The 5,749-nt window shown below is 33.9% G+C and overlaps 1 pseudogene; it reads right to left on the reverse strand.

Moving 5' to 3' along the window:
- Positions 1–1,031: 1,031 nt before the first annotated feature.
- On the reverse strand, positions 1,032–1,990 carry LOC114099019 (olfactory receptor 5H17-like; annotated as a pseudogene).
- Between the last annotated feature and the right edge of the window lie 3,759 nt (positions 1,991–5,749).

The following is a 5,749-nucleotide window of genomic DNA, read 5'->3' on the forward strand; positions in this document are numbered from 1 at the left end:
CAGGGATGGTTTTGTCCTAAGAAGAATAAACAAACTGCTACATGTTTCAAGTGAAGGAAGAAACATCCTCATTTAGGTAATCTGGAAATACACTCTGGAAGTTTTACATTAGAGATAGACCTATGCACTACCCCACTATATTATCTTACCTGTAGCACATATTAGCTAGTATGCATTTGGAGCCTATTATGTGAAAAACACATTTAAACAATCTAAATGTTATTGAATTTTCTTTTTTGCACATTTTGACATCTTTAGGCAGATTGAAAATATTTCCTTCCTATGCTGCCATTTTTATTTTTTATCTATGACCACACATACTTAATTCCTGAACCAATACCTTTTCTTAATTAGGAAGAGTCTTCCAATTGTCAAGAAGGAAAAAAACAGCAAGAAAGTGCCTTAAAAGATAGAAGACACACAGAGGCAACTCACCACTTTCCTTTACCCGGAGAAGCACACTGAGCTAACACATCCTCTTACCATTTAACCCTTCCTTATCTATTCTAATTCTCTTCTCATTTTTTTCTGATTATATTCTACTTTTATCTATGAGTTATATGAGTTGAATAGTTCCAAAAAATAAAAGTTGCCATAAAAAAAAAAAAACTGGAACGAAAGACATTTTGATGTCTGGTACATTTGATGGCTGAGATTTTCTTTTACTCTCCAATCTGTCACCACTGTGAAATAAATTTCAGAGAAATTCCAGGCTCTACAGCAGTACTCCCTGTATAAAATGTCATATGCAGGTCCTCTTGAGAGTAACCACATTATTTTAATATTCAGTGTATTTATAATGTGACAACATATAAGCCTATAAACTTTATCACATGTGTTCTGCTTTTCTCATTCAACTGTAATATAAAGAGTTGATAAAATTCTTTACATGTATAAGAATAATATCTAAAAAATATTTTAAAGACCAAAGTAGACACAAAACCTTAATTAACATTCTAGAAAAACATAATAACAAAAATCTTTCAACACTCCATTGTTTTGTGATTATTTTAATAAAAGGATAACAGATATTAACAGGAGATTGGAACATTTCTTTTCAACATTTTTGTTATCGAATCTATGACCTGCTTGTTTCTTAGGCTGTATATCACAGGATTTAACACAGGAATGATGACAGTGTAAACTATAGAGAAGAACATGTCTTGATCATCTGCTTGTGAAGATGAAGGATGCACATACATAAAAAGAAGAGGGACATAGTACAAAGTCACAGAAAAGAGATGGGCTCCACAGGTGGAGAAGGCTTTTCTCATTCCCTTTTCAGACTTCTTTTTTAAAATTGTAAAGAGAACTAGTGTATAAGAAATAAGAATAGTCACAATGCTGAAAACTTGAACTGAACCAGAGAAAATAAAAAGCATTAGATGATTGATAGAAGGATCAGTACAAGAAATCTTTAATAATGGTATAACCTCACAGAAAAAGTGATGTACTATGTTGGAATTACAGAAGGTTAATCTGAGTAAAAAGCTTTCATGAAGTAGTGCATGAAGAAAGCCACCTACAAATGACAAAACTAGTAGCCAAACGCATAGTCTGTTGGTCATAATCACAGGATACAGTAGAGGTTGACATATAGCTACATAGCGATCATAAGCCATTGCTGCCAAGAGGAAACACTCTGTGGTTGCGCTGCTTGCAAATGAAAAAAAACTGTACCATGCATTCAGCAAGAGATATGTTGCTCTCTTCTAGGAAGTTGACAAGCATCTTGAGGGTCACTGTGGATGATATCCAAGCATCCACAAAGGCTAAATGCCCAAGTAGAAAGTGCATGGGGATGTGAAGGTGAGGATCTTTCCAGATAAGAGAAATCAGACCAAGGTTCCCCACCATGGTGATGAGGTATGTCACAAAGAACACCAGGAAGAGGATGATTTTCCACTGTGGTTGGTTTTTTTAGTCCTGTAAGAACAAACTCTGTCAGCAAAGTTGTGTTTTCTTTTTCCATGTCTGCACTGGATGTTGCCTGAAATGAAATTCAGTGAACATGAAAAACAAGCAAAAACATTCACATAGGATTTTAATCAGAAAATTGGAGAGGAGTCTAGATGAACTTGTAGCCCCAACACTCCCCTATTGGCTCAGACATTGACTTTTTAACAAGACTCCTAAAGTGAAAGAGGTAAAATTAAAAATTAATAAATGGTATTGAATCAAAATAAAAAGTTTCCTCACAACAAAGGAAACACATGAGCTGAAAGAGAGAACCTACAGAAAGGGAGAAAATCTTTTCTACCTGTTCCTCAGGGTATTAATATTCAGGATATACAAGGAGTGCAAAAAAGTTAATACCAAAAATACAAATCACCCAATCAATAAATGGGCAAAGGAACTGAATAGACCCTTCTCAAAAGAAGAAATATGAAGAGTCAACAAATACTTGAAAAAATATTCAACATCTCTATCAATTAGAGAAATGCAAATTAAAACTGTGCTGAGATCCATCTCATTCCAGTTAGAATAGTAATTATCAAGAATACAAGTAATAATGAATGTTGGTGAGGATGTGGGGAGAAAGGTACATTCATATATTCTTGGTGGGATTGCAAATTAGAACAACCACTCTGGAAAGCAGTATGGAGATTCCTCAAAAGAATAGGAATGGAACCCAAATATGACTCCTTTCTCCTACTACTCAATATACCTTCAAAGGATTTAAAATCAGCATTCTACAGTGTTGTGCCCACAACAATGTTTATAGCAGCATAGTTCACAATAGATAAGCTATGGTATTTAGGTTCAGTGCCCCTCAACAGATGAATGGATAAAGAAAATGTGGTATATTTACACAATGGAGTATTACTCAGCTATAAAGAACAATTATGTGAAAAACACATTTAAACAATCTAAATGTTATTGAATTTTCTTTTTTGCACATTTTGACATCTTTAGGCAGATTGAAAATATTTCCTTCCTATGCTGCCATTTTTATTTTTTATCTATGACCACACATACTTAATTCCTGAACCAATTATGGCATTTAGTGGTAAATGGATAGAACTGGAGACTATTATGCTAAGTGAAATGAGTCAAAATTAAAAGGTTAAATGTTTTCTCTGAAGTTAGTTCAAAATAAGGTGTGGGGGGGATAAAAGAAGTAAGATCAGAGGAGTAAAAAAAGAGGAATGAAAGAAATGGAGAGAGGATAGGATAGGGAAAGTCAATGGGATGAATCTAAATTTCCTGTGTGCATATAAGAGAATGCCACAGTGAATCGCATCATTGTGGATATCCACAAGATACTAATTAAAAATAAAAACTATAAGTAAATAGTAAAAATATCAATAGGGTAAAGGGAAGGAAGAGGGTGTGGAAGGAAGGGAGGGGTAGGGTAAGTACTGGGGAGTGAATTAGAACAAATTATATTTTATGTTTTTATACTTATGTCATAATATATTCTATTGTATATTAACAAAGAACCAATGTAAAAAGGAAAAATCATAAAGTTTTAAGAGTAACCTTTCCTTTCAACATACAAGAAAATCATTTTTGAGAATGAGAAATAGTAAAAAACATATAATTAGTTCCTTTCAATAAATGTACATGAAGTAACAGTTCCAGAGAATGTCAAAGGCCTTCTAAACTTTTAAAAAATCAATCGGGAAGTACTGAATGTGGTTGAAAATTCTGTGACCTGAACATGGTTCAGAATCTAGAAAAAAATCTGTATGAATGGTCTGGATTATAAAATGAATTGAATGTCATCTGAAGCAATTTGAGCTTTATTCTTCTGGCAATGCATTTGTACTAGGATATTTTAAGATGTAGAATGAGGTCATAAAATATTTTCTAAATTCAATGTTTTGTAGTATACAAAGTGGCTATACAAAAGGGACCATGGAGCCAGGAACACTAATTTGGAAGCTATTACTACTTACTATCCAGGGAAAACCAAAACAAATAATACATCTCATTGAACTACATGGGCATTTTTACAGAAGATAGGTTGTGAGACATTACTACAGAAACTGAGTCAGTGACTGAAGAATCTGTTAAGAATCTAGACCTTAAAAATACTCCTCTGATGATGCAAAAATAAAGTGTATTTCCTAGTCTATATGTGATATGACCTATGTAGTGATTAGAAGAATGAAGAACAGATTCAAAAGTATTCAGGATATAAAATCACCAGGACTCTATTACAGTTTAAGCATTAAAGCATAGTCAGTGAAGGAGAGAGCAGTGAGTTGGTATCTAGGTAGACAATCATAAAGAAAAAACAAGAACATAAGTTCATCTACAAATTCATGGAAGAAGCATCCTCTCAACCACCAGGTGAGATTAACTTAGTGAATTGGGTTTACTGTATACTAATTGAAGTAATGACCTGGTAGTTGGAGTCACAGTTATGGGTAACCTACTCATCAGAAAATGTAGTCAAGTAAAAGGCAAGGAAGAAAAAAATATAAAGAGGAAGGTATATTAAAGAGGTAATAATGTGGATAGATGTCACTTATTAGATGCCCACATCCATACCCCTTTTCCTGCTCTGTGAGTTTTTCTGGTGGGAAGAGGTAATTTGCAAGAAGCCCAAATGGCCAGAAATCCACTTTATCATAACCCTATCCCCTAGTAAAGGTGACTCAGTCTAGGTTTGCCCAGTGAAATCCACATATGACTTGGAGTATGGAGAGAAGAAGGTCCATGGCAAAAGAGAATTTGGGTTGCAAAGGCAAAGGTATCAAGACTCCAGCAAAAGCATCCTGCATCTATGGCCATGGCAATGTCAGTGTAAGTTTTGACATCTGTGGTCCACACTGGTAATAGTGAGATGTTCAGATGTGTTGGGAGATGCTCTTTACTATTGATTGTCTGACTAGTGCCCTTCTGTTCCTGACCATTCTTCCACATAATTGCTCCAATCTCTACCATTTTGTGCATTGAGCCTATTTTCATTTAATATAAACTCATTGCTTTTCCCAACTCAGAAACCTGAATTTAAAAAGAAACAAAAGAAGGAACAGAAAAAATTACATAAGTAGACTGATCTGAGAAGTAAGGGAGAACTGGAAAGCTGGGTGTTTTGAACATGAAGTGTAGAAAGATAATCAAGAAAAAAAATGAGTGAAGAATTGAGGTAAAAACCACAATAAATAATCTAGTAGGAAAAAGGAACTAACAGAGATAATTGAGTGTGACAATGAAGAAATTTTTCGCAAATTTAGTCAGAAGAGTTTTTGTTATGTGATAGAATTAAGTTCAGTGAATATTTTAAAGTGCATAGGAAGCAAGTAGAACAACAGTGAGGAAAATGAAGGACTGCATTCTAAGTGATTAGAGAACAGTTGGCATTTTCATCCTGCAGGCAAATATATTTTCCTGTAGACAATTTCTATAAAAGTTTTAAAAGAAAGAAGAGATGAAAGGAAGAAGAGGAGAGCTTCAAAAGATCAAGTCAAATGAGAATTCGTGGTGAGTGAAAAGAAAATAAAGGAAGGAAGAAAAAAGGCAGAATATAACTGAGACAGGTCTGTGTAAAATCCCAATATCGTGTGTACTCATAATGGATCGATCTAAAGAAAAAAAAATTAAAGCTATCAATTGTTTTAAAAAAGTCAAGGAGAAAGGAAATATTCAAGAAAGGGTGAACATGAAATAAAAGGGAAAGGCTTAGAGATTTGTGTGAGGGAATTTATCTTTTCTCTGGAATTAATTAAAAATTGTCAACCAAAGGAATCTTGTCTTTTCCTTCAATTCAAAATGCATTTTTAAAAATTGATTTACC

Source organism: Marmota flaviventris, chromosome 8 (assembly GCF_047511675.1).
Source record: "Marmota flaviventris isolate mMarFla1 chromosome 8, mMarFla1.hap1, whole genome shotgun sequence".
Lineage (NCBI taxonomy): Eukaryota > Metazoa > Chordata > Mammalia > Rodentia > Sciuridae > Marmota > Marmota flaviventris.